General features: G+C 34.3%; 1 pseudogene; it reads right to left on the reverse strand.

Moving 5' to 3' along the window:
* Positions 1-144: 144 nt before the first annotated feature.
* On the reverse strand, positions 145-20,407 carry LOC127153728 (aldehyde oxidase 1-like; annotated as a pseudogene).
* Positions 20,408-22,816: the final 2,409 nt, after the last annotated feature.

Consider the following 22,816-nt stretch of genomic DNA (forward strand, 5'->3'; position numbering starts at 1 on the left):
TTGTTCTTGAGATATGATTGCATGCAAAGCTTCTTCTTCCTTTTTTAGTAGATTAATTATTGTTAAACAAACAGCTGAAATACTGTAGTTGGGTGTTAAATGTAGCTGTCTTGTTTCTACGTAAGTATAATCAATGTCTTGTGATTTGATAAGAGCAACACAATAGCTATAAATCAGAATAAGATGTAATAACAGGATTATGATGATGGTTTCATATATTCAGAGCCCATGGCTGAGCAGGTCCAGAAGTTGCTCCACTTTGTGCAACCTATATTAATACAGACAACAAAAATTTTATTCTGAATTTTTTTTTACCATATTTATCTGCATTATGGATTTGTTTAATCTAGATTTGGACTCAAAAAGCACAAATGGTTTACTGTGATTCTCATACCATCTTTGTGAAGGGTGTGGCGCAGGCCAAACATGCCCGTTCTGGGGTGGCAGGGCTGTTTAGCTGGAACGGGCCGGTTAAACCTGCATCTTTTCGAGCTGAAGTTACAGCATCTTTAATAGCGAAGAATACAGAACTGCCCAAAAACAAAGTCGGCTCTCCGATTCCCTAAAACAAGAAGATGAGAAAGCTTTAGTTTTCAGTGATGTTACCTCTAGAACAGATTTGGGAAAACACTAAAAAAAGGTATGAAATATCAAAACCAGGGTGTAATATTAAGTGCTCTTAGATGTGAAGTGAACCACAAGGATTCCATAAAATTGAAATAAATTGACCTTGAAGTGAACTAAAACTTGAAAGAGAAGATGAGTGAATCACCTTTGATGAATAGATGGCGTGAGGGTTGGATGAGCCGGCTAAAAGGTAGACGTTAAACTTCAGAGGGACGTCACAAAAGGACGGGATCTTGTACTGGCCCGGTCCACGTGTGTACAGAACACCAGACGGAGAAAACTTGAGCTCCTCCATGGTGTAGAGACCCAAACCCTGCATGAATGCTCCCTCAATCTAACAAAAACACACATAATATATGAGTAAATGCATATATATTCAGGTATAGTCTCTCATGTTCACCAATGCTGCATTTATTTGATTTAAAAACACAGTAAATACTGTAATATTGTGAAATATACAATTTATTCATAATAAATGAGACAAGAAATGCTAAACAAAATTATTATAATGTTTAAATTAAATATAACTGATAACAGTTATGAACAAAGTTATTACAATTAATTAAAAAAAATAATATTCTGCTCAATATTTACTCTTGGACCTGACACAAGGGGGAGCTAACACTCCTCATACTGGGCAATGGTGATTCATACAAAAAATACTGGCTAATAATGAGATATATCTATTAATCACTGGTGCACAGATTACATATTCTGATATCAAATAAAAATCAATTTATAGTAAGAGAGGAAACATACAGATCATGTTACCTGACCAATGTCAATGGACGGATTTATACTTCTGCCAATATCAGCAACGATATCTGTCCTCAAGGTCTATGAGTAATGATACAGTATGTCAGATGAGTTTTACAGTGACTACACAAATAGAAGAAAATGTACATTATATCTGGATTTACCCTGTACTCTCCGGTCAAACAGTCCAGCTCAACCTCACTGCAACCCACCGCATACGTGAAGTAAGCGTACGGCTTGCCTTCCTGCTTCTCCCAGTCAATATCTAGATCATGACCTCTGAAAAGTGACAAAACGCTTATTAAGCAACAAACAAAACCTACATGTTTTGTCTAGTTTTAAGCCTTTGAAGATCACACCTTTGACAAACACTCCTTTAATGTCTCAAAGTATATTTAACAAACAAAAGCTCCATTTAAAATGAAATTTGGATGGTTTACCTGTAGTATCCCGTGGCTGACAGACTGATCTTCTCCAAAAATGCTGTCGATATCTTTAAAGACATGATAAAAAAAATACAAAAATAAAATACATAAATATATAATACATTTTTATTTAATAGATAATCAAACAAGTCTGTAGCACGTGGCTTTGAGTAGCTTACTGCTTTTATACAAAAGAAGCAATAGTAATATAATAAAAAAACAGTAATATTTAATAATAAACTTATAGCAAGTATATACAAATATTAAATGTATCAATAAAATATTAATTAAATAATAAATTACAATCAAAATAAGTCTTCCACCAAATAACAGTTCATTTACTGTAGATGATATTAATATATAATAATTAATATGAATCAAATAATGTGCAACTATTTCAGAACAGTATTGTTTGATGGCGTTTTAGTGCCATGTTAAAAAATAAAATAAATTTAAATTATGACATTAAAGTCATAATACTTTGAGAATAAAAATGACATTTATTTCGAGAATAAAGTCGAAATTATGAGAATAAAGTCAAAATGTTTCGAGAATAAAGTATTTTGAGAATGAAGTTGAAATAATGAGAATAAAATCTAAATGTTTGAAAATAAAGTCGAAATATTTCGGGTATAAAGTTGAAATTTTGAGAATAAAGTCAAAACATTTCGAGAAGTCAAAATGATGAGAATAAAGTCGAAATGTTTTAAGAAAAAAGTTGAAATACTTAGAGAATAAAGTCAAAATTATTAGAATAAAGTCGAAATGTTTCAAGAATAAAGTTTGAAATGTTTTGAAAATAAAGTCCAAATGTTTTCAGAATAAAGTCGAAATTATGAGAATAAAGTCAGTGTTTTGAGAATAAAGTCAAAATGTTTTGAGAATCAAGTAAAAATACCTGAGAATTAAATTGTAGCAATTAAAGTTATAATATTTTGAGAGTATAGCCTCAAATATTCTCAAAATATTTAAACTTTATTCTCGTAATTTCAACTTTTTTTTTCTCAAAATATTACGGCTTTATTCTCATAATATTTCGACTTTATTCTCTAAATATTACGACTTCAATCTTGTGGCACCAAAACACCATTGTAGTACTAAGCTTGGCCAATTCTATCCACTTTTTTTAACTATGCATACTATTTTAGCATAAATAACTGTACCCATCATTTAATTTTGAATTAATTTTTAATAGTTTGTCCACTTTACCCAGTCTTGCCATGTTCCCTTAGGATTCTTCTTTCTGACTGGTTCTAGTCTGCTGTACAGTATTTGGCAGGCATCCTGCAAAAGTATCATTTAAACAATCCAAAAACAGACATTAAAACATGATTTCTTCAAACGTGCCTCCTATAGACAAGATAAATAAATCTAGACTGATCTGATGCTTCAAAATCTGGTGTTCGATACCTTCACGGCCATCCCATTAGCATCAGTACCAAAGGACGCAGCAGACGGGCAGGTATTTGGGACGCACTGTGTGCTGGTCTCAGAAATGTGGATCAAAGTAGTAGGAATATTCAGCTCTCGACTCGCCACCTGTGAGAAAACAGCTGAGATCAGCCCAAAAACTATGAAATGTCTACAGATACATGCAAAAAAAAATGTAAGTGCTACCTGTTGAATCTTAGTGTGTACGCCCTGGCCCATTTCCGTCCCGCCGTGGCTCACTAGCACAGTCCCATCCTTATAAATATGCACGAGAGCGGCAGCCTTTGTTTAAAAAACAAATGAAGACACCAACAGATCATTTGGGGTTCAGTTAAAATAATATACAAGAGACTGTGGCGTGTTTTAGGAGATTGTAACCTGGTTGAGGAAGCCCTCAGGAAACCCAATGCCATATTTGATGGGTACAATGGCAATTCCTCTCTTTCTGAACTGGTTCTGCTGGTTAAAGAGATCGATGGCCTGGCGGCGCTGCTTGACGTCAGCTTTTTCCATGCACTCGTTCCAACAGCGAACGAGATTCTCCGGGTCGAACTCCATCTTGTAGTGAGTGAGGGAAACTTCCTTGTACATGTTAATCTCCCTGATCTGCAAAAATTAAATAAAAATGACCAGAGATGGAAAAAAAAACCCAATGGGGCAAGAGCAAAAGATGTTTTTGTGACACTGACCTCTTCAGGCAGACGCCTGAGTTTGAGTGCAACATTATCGATCATACTCTCAACGACCAGTGTGCTCTGGGGCACACCGAACCCTCTGAACGCAGTGTTGGAGGGCAGGTTGGTCTTGCAGGCCGCAGATCGTCCACGCAGGTTTGAAATGTTATAGGCGTTATCGAGATGCAGGAGCATCTTCTCTGCCACCTGAAAAGTTAAAAATTAGAGTAGTAATACAGTATACATTTCATAGATTACATTTCTCACACAGGTGACCAAAGCAAGATCTTGATCTTCCGCAAGTCATCTTACCAGTACAGATTCATCTGCTGCATTTCCAGCGTTGGTGTAGTACTGGAAATCAGCTGCTGTTATCCTCCCGTTCTTCATAAAGCCTACCTGGTGGGGTCAAAACATGCATTTAAAAGACATAAATACAGATTGGATATTACATATTTTAATAAAGCTAATGAATGTTCAATATAAATAAGCACCAGCCTTATATTTTCCCCAAAGCGGGTCACGTCCTCCAGTTATTAGCATGTCCTCTCCTCTCTCTAAAACACATCGCACTGGACGCCCGGTCCTGGACAGACAGAGAGAGTTAAGAGTTTGCCAAAGTCCTACATTGAGAACGAATTAAAAGAACGACTTTCATTCGACTAGAAAATACTCAGGACAGCCCTACTAATTTAAATAATTCATATTTGATATCTATTTAAATATCATGATGAATCTACCATTCTGATGTTTGTTTCTAAATTAGTTTGACTCACTTCCAAGCAGCGACAGCAGTGATGGAGGCCAAAATGGCGGTTTTGATGATTTTGCCTCCAAAGGCTCCACCCATTCGCTTAACGTGACAAGAAACACGATTGGACGGGATTCCCAGCGTCTCAGCTATTGCCTCCTATAACAGATTAGAACAAAAAATATCTTTCTTGTACATGTTTATCTCCATGTTCTGCAGTAAATAAATAAATAAATTGCGGGGACGCATTGCTGCCACACACATATTATTTTTCAACTCAAGTTGTCAATTTAATGACATCTTTTCTTGTTAAAACAACATTTTTTCTCGTAATAACGACATATGTCATAAAAACAATACACTTTTCCCGTTCTAGAAAATATATGGCTACATGTGAGCGAGCTAAGTGATTGTCTACGCTTACCTGCATGCTGTTGAAGTTAATAAAATATGTGATTTTAACAAGATAATTATGTAGTTTTAACAACATCTCGGTATTACAAGTTGTTTTAACAACATCACGACAATCACGTTATTATGAGAAAAGATGTTGTTTTAATGACATAACGTCTCGTTACTACGAGAGATCATTTTAACGAGGAAAAATGTCATTGTAACATCTCATTACGAGAAAAGATGTTTTAATGACATATTATTATGAGAAAAGATGTTTTAATGAAATAATTGTCATTTTAATGATATAACAATGATATAACATCTTGTTATTACAAGAAAATGTTTTAACAAGAAAAGATATTTTGATGACATAACATCTCGTTATTATGAGAAAAGATGTTTTAACAAAAGAACATCTCAATATTACGAGAAAAGTAGTAATTTTAATGAAATAATTGTCATTTTAATGACAACATTTCGTTTTTATAAGAAAAGATGTTTTAACGAGAAAAATGTTGTTTTAATGATATAGCATCTCATTATGAGAAAAGATGACATTTTAACGAGAAAAAGATGTTTTAATGACAACGTCATTATGATGTTTTTTTTAACAATATAACATTTTGTTATTACAAAAAAAGATGTTTTAACAAAATAACAATAATTTCTCATTATTATGAGAAAATGTTGTTTTAACAAAAACGTTTTAACGAAATATCTCTTTATTACGAGAAAAGATGTTTTACGACATAACATCTGGTTATTACAAGAAAAGATGTTAATGAGAAAAAGATGTCGTTTTAACAACATATCTTGTTATTACAAGAAAAGATGCTGTTTTAACGAGAAAGTGTTTTAACAACATAACTTCTCATTATTACGAGAAAAGCAGTTTTAATGATGTTATCACGAGAAAAGATGTTGTTAAAACGGCATAACATCTCATTATTACGAGAAAAGATGCCGTTTTAACAAAATAACATTATTATGAGAAAAAAAAATTTAATGAGAAAAGATGTTTTAATGAAATAACATCTCATTATTACGAGAAAAGATGTGATTTTAATAAAATAATTGTCATTTTAATGACATAACATCTCGTTATTACAAGAAAAGATGTTGTTTTAATGAGAAAAAGATGTTTTAACGACATATCTCGTTATTACGAGAAAAGATGTTTTAAGGAGAAAGATGTTTCAACATAACATCTCGTTATTACGAGAAAAGAGGTTTTAACGACGTTATCACGAGAAAAGATGTTGTTAAAATGGCATAACATCTCATTATTACGAGAAAAGATGCTGTTTTAACAAAACATTATTATGAGAAAAAATAACATTTTAATGAGAAAAGATGTTGTTTTAACGAAATAACATCTCATTATTACGAGAAAAGATATGATTTTAATAATATAATTGTAATTTTAATGACATAACATCTCGTTATTACAAGAAAAGATGTTGTTTTAATGAGAAAAAGATGTTGTTTTAACAACATATCTCATTATTATGAAAAAAGATGTTTTAAGGAGAAAGATGTTTTAACAACATAACATCTCGTTATTATGAGAAAAGAGGTTTTAACGACGTTATCACGAGAAAAGATGATGTTGTTAAAATGGCATAACATCTCATTATTATGAGAAAAGATGCCGTTTTAACGAAATAACGTCTCATTATTATGAGAAAAAACAACATTTTAATAAGAAAACATCTTTTAACAAAATAACATTACAAGAAAAGATGTGATTTTTCTCAAATAATTGTCATTTTAATGACATAACATCTTGTTATTACAAGAAAATGTCGTTTTAATGAGTAAAAGATGTCGTTTTAACTACATAACATCTCATTATTACGAGAAAAGATGTCATTTTAATGAAAGAACTGTCATTATAATTACATACCATCTTGTTATTACAAAAAAAGACGTTGTTTCAACAACATAACATTTCATTATTACCAGACAAGATGTTGTTTTAACGAAATAACATCTCATTATGAGAAAATATGTTGTTTTAACGAGAAAAGATGTTTTAGGGACATAACATCTCGTTATTACGAGAACAGATGTCTTTAGAAAAGATGTCTTTAAAACAACATATCTTGCTATTACAAGAAAAAGATGTTTTAACAACAACATCTGGTTATTACGAGAAAAGATGTTGTTTTAATGACAAAAAGATGTTGTTTTAACGACATGACATCTCATTATTGCAAGGAAAGATGCTTTAATAGCATATCTTGTTATTACGAGAAAAGATGCTTTTTAACGTGAAAAGGTGTTGTAAAAACGACATAACATCTTATTACAACATAATTGAGTGGAAAAAATATGTATTTGGTAGCAATGGGTTTTCAAAATGAATAAATAAAAAAATGAATTCAAACATTTAAATAAAATAACATAAAAGCTACTGACTTCTACAACGAACAGGAACAAACTTCCTTGTACCTGTTTAACTCCTGATCTGCAAAAATAAAATATAAAACAAAATACAATTCCCTGACTTACAAAACATAAAATAAAATAATAAAATATAAAAATAGATAAAAAGAATACATAAAATATCACAAATAAAATAAAATAAAATAAAATAAAATAGTTCACTTAAAAAGCTAATTTATTTTATGCCATTTTTGAGCAAATATAAAACATACCTGTGCTAATGTTGGGTGCTGGGTGGATAAATAAACTTTCATCTCTTTCTCTTCCCCAACTGGAATGACCAGGAAACTCTGTGTTTCCAAGTAGAAATGCTCCTGTCCTCCAATCCGAATCTCTCCTGTGAACCATGCAGAACCATGTTACAGAACATGAATGAAGGGAAGATCAGAAAGGAAGAGTATCTTACCTTCATACACTTGTTCGGCCTCTCTCAAACCCTTTTCTACATCTCCCGCTCAATCGTTCTCCTAGGTAGGAAGAAAGACTCTTTCTCAGTGGCCTCCTAAAAACAAGATCCAAAAGAAGCTCTATAAGAATTGAATGATATTAGGTATATAGAATAGAATGATGTTCACCTCCACAGTGAAGATGCGGTTCTGCAGATCTTCGTAGCTGATCTCCACCGCTGCCGCACCACGTTTAGCGTGTGCTTTGGAATCGGCGACCACGGCGCAAACCATCTGACCAACACAGGTAACCTGAGGATGCAGAAGAGTTTGAGATTGCAAACTTTGTCTTATCTTGAGAAAATTTAGCATGCAATCAAAATTCATACTGCAAGTTCATTAATTAATCACAAACCTCATTTTCAGCCAGAACTTCTTCATTATATCCTGAGAAGGGTCTGAACTTTTTGCCTGGTATGTCTTTAGCGGTGATCACGTCCACCACACCGGGCAGCTTCAGAGCTTCACTAAAGTCAATATGACTGTGGCGGTAAGAAAATATAATCATTTAGATGTGAAGTTACATATTTGTTCAATTTCTGGGTTCAGTTTAGTGTCAAAGTAATGAGCAGCCATGACTTATAGCTAAAGCTCAAGTCTCCATAATTAAATAAATGACTGAATTAATAAAACAATGAATAATCTCGACAGTAAGGAGCCCTGCCATGAATATAGGTTTGTAAAAGAGGCTCTGGACAGTTTTTAAATTTGTCGTCACGAAAGTTTATATTTTGTACATGTTTTAAGCCTTGTTAAATTTCAAGCGATCACAGAAAGATGTGTCTCTGACGGACAAACAGCTAACAAAGGTATGTCAAAATACTCGTCTTGACGATTAACTTTGTAGCTTTTTTAACAATGATTAATCTATATTTAATTTATACAGTGGAGTAAAAGATGCACCCATCGACCGGATGTATTTAAACCGATCTCTGTTCCGGTCTTGCACACAAACTGCATAATAATCATTTTTCAAAATGATGTGTGTGGAAATATTACGAATTTTTTAAACATCCGTTAGCAGAGGCCAGAGACACTGAAGACGAACGCAAAGAGGAAAAATACTGTAGCAGGCAGAGCAAGATCACGGTTCACAATGCACGAAATGCTTTAAATATTATCCTAAATACTGAAACGGGTTTATGTGAATGTGTCTCTGAGGGAAATGACTGTTTTAAAAAAAGTTTACAGGGCGTTTTCTTTTCATTTGCCACTGTATAACGCATTTAAACTAGCATTCATAAGCACAGCGCTGCTCTGTTTACATTGGTTTACAATTTAAATACTTTTTATTCTCAAACGCTCCTCTTGCCTTGCAGTCCTTGAACTCTGTGTAACCTTACTCTGGCTCAAGACAGTTAGGGTATGTCGAAAAACTCCAACTGTATTTTCTCCCTCAACTTCAAAAATCATTTCAAAATCATCCTACATCACTGCAGAAGTACTGACCCAGTCTATGCAAAGTAAACATGCAAAGAAGATCAAACACCCTTAACAAAAAAGGTAAAACAGTGATATAGTCACGATTTTGAAGTTGAGGGAGAACATGAGATGGGAGTTTTTCAACATACTCTAACTGTCATGAACAGGAAAAAAACAGTCCAGGCAGAGTAAGACAAGACGAGCGTTTGGCATTAAAAAGTATATAAATTGTATTATTTTTATTAAAATAACCGATCGTTAGTTGTTGTTCTGGAAGTGGACTTCTCCTTTAATTCAGTCTGTCTGCTGTTTTTCCCTAAAGCTTTTTTCATTTATAAAAAAAATAAATAAATAAATAAAAAAGTAGTGGTATGGAAATTGGAATTGAACTGAGAATTGAATTGGAATTGAGAATTGAACAATTTAATTGGTATGTAAACTTTTGATGTCGTATAAGCTTATTTATTCAAATAAAAGATAACAAAAAAAATTTTTTTGTGGCAGGGACAGTGAATATTTTGACCGGGCAAGTAAAAATTTAAACCACTGGCCCGACTGGGCCAGTAGAGAAAATCCTTAGCGTTGAGCCCTGCATGACAACAAAACAAAAATAAATAAGTACATACATACATAAATAAAGATGTCTGAATGTGTCTTACATGATCTTGGCGTGGGGCCTGGAGCTTGTCACGATCACTAGGAAAAGTTCACCGTCGGTATGCGGTAGGTCATCACAGTAGACGGCCTCTCCTGTAGCTTGACTCAGAGCTGAACGGTGCATCATGGGACGTCCCACCGGATCTTGAGCTGACTGACCCTCCAAGACATTCTGCACACATAATTTCAGAGATTTGGCTTTTGCTGGCTTTAGTAAACAGATAAGACAAGTAATAATGTGTAGACACAAAGGAAACAGGTTCGGGAATGTTGCAAGCAGGATTTGAACACAAATTTCCCATTTGAGCACCATGAGACCCACATTTGGTCCAGTATAGAGTTATATACAGCTACTAAAAACACACACACATGATGAAAGACCACATAGCTCTACCTGAAACTCTTGGTAGCCAGGCTGGATGTGTTTAGGAAGAGGATGAATTGCACTTTGCATCTTTTGGGGTATTTCCCCCTGAGTCACATCCTGGTAAAAGAAACACACACATTTAACAAATAAACAAATTGGAACTCCATGTGATAATGATTTCCTAAAGTGGTTCATACCTTTTCCTTCAGGTGTTGGAGGATGAGCAGGTTGAATTTAAAAAGCAAGCTCAAAGTCAGGGATCTGCGAAAGTCCACTTTCCCGCCTGGAGCCGAGGGCGCAAGTTTGATCTCATCAACCAGCACGCTGTACGCATCGCTTAACGTCGCCTCCTCCCAAGGCCTATGAGAACGAAAAAAAAAAGGTTAAAGCACAAAAACAACACAAAGTATTAGGCAGCTTAACTTTTACTCCAATTTCAAAAGGAAATGCAACTCTGCAGGACACGCAAGTCGTACCTTCCTACAATCTGTTGGCACGCTTGGTCGGCGCTGACGATGGTGGCTCCCACTCCTCCGTAATAAATACTGATTTCCTTCACTATATTTGAGTTGTCGTTGAACCAAATGCGCATCCCAGCATTCACCGTAGCTAATGCGCTCTCCTTACGTGGGGCGTGTCGAAAGGCATGAACAATCTCGTTCTGATAAAAAAAAAAAAAAACATGATTGGTTAGGCTATTTCATTTTTGCTAACAAAAACTAGCTGATAAGTTAATTTCGTACCGGTCTTGTAGCTTCATTTCATGTAATAAAATTAGATAAAATGAAGTGAAATGAAATTAAATGAAATTAAATAATATGACATAAAATAAAATTAGATGAAATGAAATAAATTAAATTAAATAATATGAATTAAAATGAAATGAGATGAGATGAAATTAAATGAAATGAAATAAAAGAAATTAAATATAATGAAAAACATAAATTAAATAAATAATATAAAATTAAATTAAATTACACGAAATTAAATTAAATTAAAAATTATTTGAAATGAAATTAAATAAAAGGAGATCAAATAAAGTAAAATTAAATATAATTAAATTAAATTAAATTAAATTTAATTAAATTAAATTTAATAAAAAAAAAAAAAGTTAAATTAATTGAAACGAAAAATTAAATTAAATTAAATTAATTAAATTAAAATAAAAGTTTAGCATTAGGCTACTTAATTTTTGATAACAAAAACTAGCTGCTAAGTTAATTTCGTACCGGTCTTGTAGCTGGAATGAAAACAGACAACACTATCTCGTCTGGCTTTAGAATTGTTTTTGCAAATCCGAGGAAAAAATCTTTATCGATAGGTACTCTCCTTCGTCCATCTGTAATGAATATTTAGGTAGAAAAATGTGATGCCTGAAAGGAAAATATCCTTGAAGTACATAAATACATTCATAATAATGCAAAATGTGACATTTCAAGCAGTTTCAGCTTTGCTCTGCAGTGTGAAATTTCAGTATCATCCAGAACTGATTAAAATATTATAAATTATACAGTAAGTTGGGTTACCTTTAGAAAGTGCCACTAGAGTGCATCTTCCGGCAGCTAAGACAGGCGTCAGGTCAGAGTTTGGAAAAGCGCTTGCAATATTGCCACCAAGTGTCTAAATACATTAACAAATAATAAAAATAATAATAATAATGTAAATAAACTAAATAAAAACTAATTTAATTTAAATTATTGTCCTTCACAGCAAAGAATACAAGCAATGCAATCAGTTTAAATGAGGTCGAAATAATTTTTTGGTAAAGAGCTCACAAGACTGAGAGATATTTGTTTGTGTTACAAAACTGGTGTTGTGCGTTCAAGGTACTGTTTACACTTACAGCCACGTTTCGGATCTGCTGTCCGCCCACAAGGTTTATCTGCTGCAGCAGAGCCCGAAACATGTGTGTGCTCTCCGGTGGGAAATCATTTATACTTTTCTCCAACACACTCTTCAGAACCGTCATACTGCATCCCGCTCCAACACACACACCTACAAATACAAACCATTCATTAATGTTAACGCTTCTTGCAAAATATCAGTATCTCCACCTTAAAATTTGACTTTTGGCACTGTTAGATTTCATTTTTGACTAATTTCTGAATATATATATATATATATATATATATATATAAATAACTGAAATTTAAGTTAAAAGTACTAAAAGTCAGAAACAATGAAACTATATAAAAGTATATTTTTCAAAAATAATGAAAAGCACACAACAAAATTAATAAAACTAAAAATAAGATGTAATAAGAATGAAGTAGTAATAAGATGAAGATAAAAATATAAAAATTCAAAATAGTAATAATAATTATATTAAATATTAATACTAGGATGCTGTTATGCAAACACACACATACCCTCTGATTTCTGGGTAACCTTGAACAGTTCTGGCACTCGTGTTGGTGATATTATTACAGGATGAAAGACACCCTTGAACTTCATATCCAGACCTATGAAATTAAATGAAATATAATAAAAATTGAAATTAAATGAAATAATTAAATTACATGAAATAAAAGAAATATAACTGAATTGAAATTAAATTAAATCAAATAATGTAAAATGAAATAAAATAAAATAAAAAATTAAGATGAAATGAAATAAAATAAAATCAATTAAATTAAATTAAATTAAACAAATGAAATAAAATGAAATGAAATAAATTAAAAATATATATATAAAATAAAAATAAATTACATGAAATTAAATTTAAAAAAAAATTAAATTAAATTACATGAAGTTAAAAAATACATGAAATGAAATAAAATTAAATTACATAATATGAAATGAAATAAAATAAAATAAAATAAAAAAAGAAATAAATAAAATAAAATAAAAGCACATAAAGGATTACACTCAAGAGAAAAAAAAAAAAAAAGTGGCTGATAATGCCAAATTATTTATTTATTAGGTTTGGCCTAATGTGCCCATACACAACCTATGTTGGTATTGCCCATGACAAGAGGGGCTTGTGGGTAATCAGTCTTCAGCTGCAGCAGCTCGTCTAGAGATCCTGGGCTGATCCAGGTCATTCTCTCCCCACAAAACCTCTGAGTGGTCCGATCCTTGATCTCTGCCAGTCTCTAAACACCAAAAAGGAGTATAGACCATGATTACACAACAAACAAACGTGCTGCGTACCTGATAACGGCATTTGAACTTCTGACAGGCCGCTTATCGAAGCCTAAAATAGAATTAATAACAAACTAGAACTGAATGGTGGCCTTAAACCTTGTTATAGACCTTACTTAAACATTAAACATTTAAAATCTTGTAGTCATCATTACATATGCACTACAGCAGGGTCCAACCTGGTCCTGGAGGGCCGGTGTCCTGCAGATTTTAGCTCCAACTTGCCTCAACACCTGCTGGGAAGTTTCTAGTATTCCTAGTAAGATCTTGATTAGCTGGTTCAGGTGTGTTTAACTGGAGTTGGAGCTAAACTCTGCAGGACACCGGCCCTCCAGGACTGATTTTGGGCACCTCTGCACTAAAGTGAAGTCACATTAACTTTTTGAGCAAACTGACAGACCATGAGCTCAGGGGGGGAAGATCAGATCCTGGGTTGGATCGAGGGGAAGCAAGTCGTCTTTACTAAACAGTCCTGGTTGACCCTAATAAACACAGAAATAACATGAAAATATTGAACAGAATGAAGTAGCCTAAGAGGAAGAAGTCAAAAATGAAGAAATCGAAGATGGAAGATGAAGGGGCCTTAGAAGAAAAAAAAAAAGAAGAAAACAATAAGACAATATTGACTGAAGTAGTCTAAGACAAAAAAGAAGTAAAAATTAAAAAAAAAATCGAAATAGAAGTCAAAGATGTCCAAGTGGAAAAAGTCAAAGAAGAAGAAATCGAAGAGGACTTTGAAGAAGAAGTCGATAAAGAAGTCGCTAAAGTCAAAATAGAAGTCGTCGAAGAAGAAGTCGAAATCGAAGACGGAAATTGAAAAGTCGCAGCTGGAAAAATCAAAGTAGAAGTGGAAAAAGCCAAAGAACAAAATATCAAAGAGGCAAGAGATGAAGATGAAAATCGAAGTCGAAGTGAAAGTAGTCAAAAAAGAAAGAAATTTAAGAAATCAACAAAGACAATATTGAAGAGACTGGAGTAGTCTAAGAAGCAGAAGAAAAGAAGAAGATGGAAAAATCAAAATAGAAGTCAAAAGAAGTTGAAGACGAAAAGAAAAACGAAGAAGAAAAATAAAAGAAGTCAAAACAGTCTACGAAGAAGTCGATAATGTCAAAATAGAAGAAGCTGAAAGCGAAGATGGAAATCGTAAAGGCGAAGATGGAAAAATCTATATAGAAGTCAAAGAAATAGAAGTGGAAAAAGTCAAAGAATACAATATCAAAGAGGCAAGAGACGAAGAAATTGAAGATGAAAATCAAAGTCGAAGTGGAAGCAGTCAAAAAAGAAAGACATCGAAGAAATCGAAGACAATATTTAAGAGATTGTAGTCGTCTAAAAAGAAGAAGTCAAAATCAAAGAAGTCGTCGGCGCCAATAGCCTCGTGGTTAGCGTGCCGACATATAGCGCCGATGCGCTGTGGACGTCCCGAGTTCGAATCCTGGTTTGTGGACCTTTCCCGATCCCACTCCTTTCTCTCTCTCCCACTTCACTTCCTGTCCACCTACACTGTCCTATCTAATAAAGGCATATAAACGGCAAAAATAAATCTTAAAAAAAATTCAAAGAAGTCGAAAATGGAAAAATTGAAATAGAAGTCAATAAGTCAAAGTGGAAAAAGTCAAAGAAGAAGATATTGAAGAGGACTTAGATGAAAAAAAGAGAAATATTAAAAAGAGAGATTAAAGTAGTCTAAGAAGAAGTCAAAATCGAAGAATTCAAAGAAGGAAAAATCGAAATAGAAGTCAAAGTAGAAGTGGAAAACATCAAAGAAGAAAATATCAAAGAGGCAAGAGACAAATAAATTGACGATGAAAATCAAAGTCGAAGTGAAAGTAGTCAAAGAATTCAAAATGGAAAAAGTCAAAGAAAAAGAAACCGAAAAGATCTTAGATGAAAAAAAAAAGAAATCGAAGAAGACAATATGGAGTATAGAGTATAGACTGAAGTAGTTTAAGAAGAAGAAGTCGAAATCGAAGAAGTCAAAGATGGAAAAATCGAAATAGAAGTCAAAAGAAGTGGAAAAGGTCAAGAAGACGACATAATAAAGAAGTCAAAACAGTTTACGAAGACGAAGTCGATGAGTCAAAATAGATGAAGCCCAAAAGAAGTTGAAATTGAAGAAGCTGAAGATGGAAACATCGAAATAGAAGTCAATGAAGTCAAAGTGGAAAAAGTCAAAGAAGAAGAAATCGAGGAGGGCTTAGTAGAAAAGAATCTAAGAAGTCAAAAAAGTCTATGAAGAAGAAGTCCATAAAGTCAAAATAGAAGAAGTGGAAGAAGCAGAAGTGGAAGTACTCGAAAAACAAAGAAATCGAAGAAGACAATATTGAAGAGATTGAAGAAGTCTAAGAAGTCATCAAAATCGAAAAAGTCGAAGATGGAAAAATCTAAATAGAAGTCAATAAGTCAAAGAAGAAGAAATCGAAGAGGACTAAGGAGAAAAAATAAAAGTAGAAGAAGAAAAATCGAACTCAAAACAGTGCATGAAGAAGTCGATAAAGTCAAAACAGAAGAAGTCAAAGATGGAAAAATCTAAACAGAAGTCAAAGAAGTAGAAGTGGAAAAGTCAAAGAAGAAAGAGGCAAGACACAAAGAAATTGAAGATGAAAAGTCGAGGTAAAAGTAAAAAGAAAGAAATCAAAGAAAATATTGAAGAGACTTAAGTAATCTAAGAAGAAGCAGACGAAACTGAAGAATTCAAAATGGAAAAAGTCAAAGAAGAAATGAAAGAGACCTTAGATGAAAAAAGAAATCAAAGACAATATTGAAGAGATTGATGTAGTCTAAGAAGAAAAAGTCAAAATCACAGAAGTCGAAGATGGAAAAATTGAAATAGAAGTCAGAAGTTGAAGTAGAAAAAGTCAAGAAGAAGTAGAGGACTTAGAAGAAAAATTAGAAGTTGATGAAGAAAAATAAAAGAAGTCAAAACAGTCTATCAAGAAAAAGTTGATAAAGTCAAAACAGAAGTCGTTGAAGAAGTTAAAATCGAACAGTAATCGAATAGTAATTATAGACTATCATAACCACGTTTCTACCCTTTTCTTGCTATTTCTGTTTTCTATCCATTTTTTTTTCTTATTTTATTACTGGCTGTTCACTTGTCAATTATAATGTTTGAAATCTATAAGTTAGGCTTGTAGTTTTTACCATGGCACCAAAAAAAAGTACTTAAAAAAAGTGTAGTTTGAGACTGTTCTTAACCATCAGCTGACCATCAGGTAGACTGTGGTGCCTGCAGAGCAGTAGTGTTTGTGTAGGGTTCAACAAATTTTTGAAGGGTGCCATGGCTGAAAAAAAAGGTTGCATTACACAAAGTCATGACTCAAGATTATAAAAGGAAAAGTTCACTGAAAATTCTGTCCTTAATTAATTACCCTTATGTTACTCCAAACCCGTAAGACCTTAGTTCATCCTGGGAACATTGATGAGGACTGATGAAATCCGAGAGCTTTCTGACCCTGCATAAACAGCAACGCAACTGAAACGTTCAAGGCCCAGAAAGGTAGATATGTGACATCAGTGGTTCAACCGTAATTTTACGAAGCTATGAGAATACTTTGTGTGCGCAGAGAAAACCAAAATAACGACTTTATTCAACAATTTTTCTCTTCCGCGTAACCGTCTTCCACCATAATCGAGAGTGCCAAAATGTGTTATCGTAGCTTCGTAAACCTACAGTTCAATCATCACTATTACAAGGAATATTTTTACGATGTCCTTACTACCTTTCTGGGTCTGAACATGTCAGTTGCAGGGTCAGAAAGCTCTCGGATTTCATCAAAAATATCTTAATATGTCTTCAAAAGATGAATGAAGGTCTTACTGGTTTGAAACAGCATAAGGGTGAGTAATTAACGACAGAATTTTTGGGTGAACTGTCCCTTTAATGGCCCAGTTATATTTTATGTAATGACATTGGATAGTATATTTTTATTGCAATTAAAATAGGACAATAGTGGGGATGAAAATACTCACATTCTCTATGGGCTCCACAGATTCATTTTCATTGGCCACATTGCGTCCACTGCCATTTAACTGGCAACAGTTTTCACTCTATAAAAGTAACAGAAAATTGTCTTGTTATTCAATATGATTAAGTATCATAAATGTACAAAAAGAGTGCCAAATGATTCAGAAAAATCTAATTATGGTTGAATCCAGACAACTGCTGTTCACCTCACAGAAGGTTCTGTAGCCATCAACGATGGGCCGGTACCCTGTGCATCTGCATAAGTTACCTGCAATGGAAACGTTCATGATTTATCAAAGTGTTATTATGTTTTTTGTGTATTTAAGATGGTGTTTGTGTCACCGTACCAGCGAGACCCTTGGTCACGTCCTCCAGGGTGGGCTGTGGGTTGTTTCTCAGTAATGTGTACATGGACATGACCATCCCAGGAGTACAAAACCCACACTGAGACCCATGAGCCTTTGCTATACGCTCCTGAAGAACAAAACATTCTGTCAATGATGCATGAAAATGTCCACAATTGTAATTTGGCTGTACATTGGGCATAATATAAATTCTAATGTGGATCGGTTACCTGGACTGGGTGTAATTTGGTTTTGGTGCTTCCGATGCCTTCAATGGTCGTCACTGCTGCTCCATGAAGTTGGCAAACAGGAAGCAGACAGGCATTGATGGACGAATGACTGGGCAATGAAGAAACATGCATTTGGCAGGGATTTGTTATTAAATTTGCATAACAGAAATGAATTAATAATTAAAAGTGTAGAGATATCAGCAGCATGCCTGTCTTACTTAAGAAATGAAAAGCAATCTCACTTAAAACAACACAGAATTTACATTTGAGGTGAAATCTGGATTCACAAGTGGGAAAAGTGAAAAAGAAAGTGGCTTTATGTGGTCAGACATGTTCATGAAAAGTATAAATATAAAGAAAGTGAGAAGAAACAGTCAATGAAATACTTGATGGTCTTGGTCTGAGGGTCATATTTGGACACCATGACGGTACAGGCTCCACATCCTCCTCCACCACAGCCGTACTTAGTGCCCGTCAGTCGCACTACACACACAAAGACAGAGAGATTCAAAATGTAAAAACTAAACCAGAGTCAAATTAACCCTGTATTATTTGCCATTACATAATCTGCTTTGTGTGTATATAATATATATATACACATACACACACACACATGTTGTGTTTCCATGTTTTATGGGGACATTCCATAGGCGTAATGGTTTTTATACCGTACAAACCATATTTTCTATTGCCCTACACCTAAACCTAGCCCTCACAGGAGACTGTGCACACTTTTACTTTCTCAAAAAAAAAAAAAAAAAAAAAAAAAAAAAAAAAAAAACTCAGTCTGCATGATTTATAAGCCTGTTTCCTCATGGGGACCTAAAAAAATGTCCCCACAAGGTCAAAATTTACTGGTATCACTATCCTTGTGGGGACATTTGGTCCCCATTACATGATAAATACCCGGTACACACACACACTTGTGTTTTTGTGAATTGTGGGGATCTTCCATAGACTTCTATAGTTTTTATACTGACCGAACGATATTGTCTATCCCTTAACCCAACCCTAACCCTAAACCTAGCCCTCACAGAAAACATGTTTGCATCGTTACACTTTCAGATAAACATCATTTACTATTTTTAATAATTTTTTAACATTGTGGGGACCACATTTGGTTTCCCTATCAATGTGGGGACATTTGGTCCCCACACACACACACACACACACACACACACACACACACACACACACACACACATATATATATATATATATATATATATATATATATATATGACCCTGGACCACAAAACCAGTCTTAAGTCACTGGGGTTTATTTGTAGCAATAGCCAAAAATACATTGTATGGGTCAAAATTATAGATTTTTCTTTTATGCCAAAAATCATTAGGAAATTAAAGTAAAGATCATGTTCCATGAAGATATTTTGTAAATTTCCTACTGTAAATATATGAAAACTTAATTTTTGATTAGTAATATGCATTGAAAAGAACTTAATTTGGACAAATTTAAAGGTGATTTTCTCAATATTTAGATTTTTTTGCACCCTCAGATTCCAGATACTGAAATAGTTGTATCTCGGCCAAATATTGTCCTATCCTAACAAACCATACATCGATGTATAAAGCTCAATTTCGAAAAATTGACACTTATGACTGGTTTTGTGGTCCATGGTCACATATATATAATATATATGCTTTATTTAAAAAAAAAAAAAAAAAAAAAAAAAAAAAAAAAGTAAAACAATACATTTCTTCCTCAGGTAAGACAGCAACATAGTCTCGGGGTCTGGATTCTCCTCAATTATCTGTTAAGTAGAAACAAAAACAAAACACATTCAGTTCATGCAGACTTTAAATGTCTTTAAACGATTATATTTGTGTTTATTATGCTTTGTGAATTACTATATGGATTAAACTTGACAACAGGTTCACTTAAATCTTCACTACTTCAACAACATTTACAACAAACACATTACAACATAAAGAATTTCTGCAATGATATGCGTGAGAAATAAGCACCTTTTTCCCGTTGACATAGAAAATTAAGCCACTAGTACTGGTTTGTTCCGCCATTTTCTCAAAGTTTATGTCCAATACAAAGAAACTGAAGCAAGTCTGCAGACTGGACCCCCTCTGAGATCAGTTTTCTGCAAAGTGCCAAATGTAGAGATAAAAAACAAGTAGAAGTGTTGGTAAAGGCGGAGCTTATCTGACTGGAAGTTGGGGCTCTCAAATCTCACACACGCATTTCAACAAGTTCACATGCCACACGGTGTATTTCTCACGCTGAGAAGTAAGAGATAACTTTTCCCGCTGTTTACAATTAACGGACAAGGTGCAAGCATACGGAGGGACGTTTACTGCCGTGTTATAGCTGCCTCCAGTTATACAGAGTTAAATGCCACTTACCAGCCAATCAGAAATAAGAGTGTTGTTGTTTCCAGGTAAATTACGTGATCAAGCACGTTCGTTACTAGGCAACTTGGATGCGCCGATGCTTAGAAGTTGGAAATGCAAGATCCGATGAATGCGGTGGGCATATTGTACTATGGCGCTTGGTTTGTGTCATTTCTATATGAGGTGTGATTTGTGCATCTACTTTGCTAACTAAGCAGCCAATCGTGTTGATCGTCACTCGCCTTGTTTATTTTAGTTTTTTAAATGAATGATTCACAAACAAGTTTACAGATAACAAAAATTTTACCTATCCAACTTTTTCCTCAATGCGAAGTAAGCATATGGGTGAGACTTCCGGTTCACACGCTACAGGAAAACAACAGTAAATGGTAAAACTGTTTGCTCTACAAACCAGTGTGCTCATTAGATAATACATTATAATAATATGGTAAGACACACCAATTTGCAAATATCAAACAGCAAAACCAGCTGTTTTGTGCAGCTAAAAATAGCTGGAGGCAGATGAGACCGGAAGCCACACCCATCACATTTACAAATGGCGGTACATGCTCTTATAGAATGAAAAAGATGGATAATACTCAGATCTCTTAATACACACACACACACACACACACACACACATATATATATATATATACACACACTACCGTTCAAAAGTTTGGGGTCAGTACATTTTTATCTTTTTTATTTTTTAAGAAATTAATACTTTTATTCACCAAGGATGTATTAAGTTAATAATTAAAAGTTTATTAAAAGTTAATAATAAATAATTTACATTGTTATAAAATATTTATATTTTGAATAAACACTGTACTTTTTAAACTTATTCATGAAAGAATCCTGAAAAAAAAAAAAAAAAAAAAAAAAAAAAATCACAGGTTCCAAAATATATTTGGCAGCACAACTGTTGATATTATCCAACATTGATCATTCTAATAATAAATCCGCATATTAGAGTGATTTCTGAAGGATCATGTGACACTTAAGACTGGAGTAACAGCTGATAAAAATTCAGCTTTTCATCACAGGAATAAATTCTATTTTAAAGTATGTTAAAATAAAAAACATTATTTTATATTGTAAAAACATTTTGCAATATTACTGTTTTTTTTCTATATTTTTAATCAAATAAATGCAGCCTTGATGAGCATAAGAGACTTCTTTAAAGACTATTACAAGTCTTACTGACCCCAAACTTTTGAACGGTAGTGTATATATATTAATTTAGGGGAAAAATGTAGTTTTTGTCTCTCAGACCATATGACCATAACACCTAAGTATTTGATCTTAATTTTAACAGGTATGTTTTCCAAACCTGTTTAATTTGACTCATAAAGGCACAACATTTTGTTGTATTCAATTTTAATCCATAATCATCAGAAAATTACTGATAGTTGTTCATTATCTTTAGCAGAAGTAAAACAGTATCATCTGCAAATTGTGTTAATCTGTGTAACGTAGGACGCTGAAGCAGGGTTTGAATCCAAATGCAGTTGTTTATTAAAGACAAACACAGTAACATACAGCAAGCAACGGGTCGATAGCCAGGTAATCAGTCCAGAAAGGCAAACTGAGTAAAGGGGTAATCCAGTAATCGACAACGTGACACAGGCTTGGGTTCAGAGCCGTGATAATAGTCCAGAGAGACAAACAAACAGAGAGGGCTAACCGGTGATCGTGGTCGAGAGGCAGGCGTGAGGTCCAAACGTGATAACAGTCCAAACAAGCAACCAAATCCAAACAAGGGTAATCCGAAAACTCGTAAATCCAGAGACAGGCAAAACAGCAACAGGTCATCCAACAGAGTAAACACAACGCTCGGTAAGGCAGACAAACTGGCAATACTTCACCAAGTATAGAGCACATGGTCAGTCTTTAAATAGTGTCAAACAGGAAGTGACAGTAGAAGCAGCAGAGGGAGCATGCAGGCAGTACTGGGGTGAGGGCTCCCTCTGCTGGCTTGGCGTTACAGAACCCCCCCCCCTAGGAGCGACTCCTGGCGCTCAAAACAACAACAGTCCAGGTGGGTGGGGGAACAGAGGCAAAACAGGGGGTGGGACGGAGGGCCAGGTCCATGTAGAGCAGGTGGGCCTGGATCGTGGAGCAGGGACAGACAGTGAAGCACTGGAGGACCTGGATCGTTGGGCAGGGACAGACAGTGAAGCACTGGAGGACCTGGACCATGGAGTAGTGGCAGACAGTGGAACCTTGGAGGACCAGGGCCATGGAGCTGTGACAGACAGTGGAACCTTGGAGGACCTGGGCCGTGGAGCAGTAGCAGGCCATGAAGTACTGGAGGGCCTGGGCCGTGGAGCAATGGCAGAGTAGGGGACCATGGTGGGGCAG

This window comes from Labeo rohita, chromosome 22 (genome assembly GCF_022985175.1).
Source record: "Labeo rohita strain BAU-BD-2019 chromosome 22, IGBB_LRoh.1.0, whole genome shotgun sequence".
In the NCBI taxonomy this organism is placed as follows: Eukaryota; Metazoa; Chordata; class Actinopteri; order Cypriniformes; family Cyprinidae; genus Labeo; species Labeo rohita.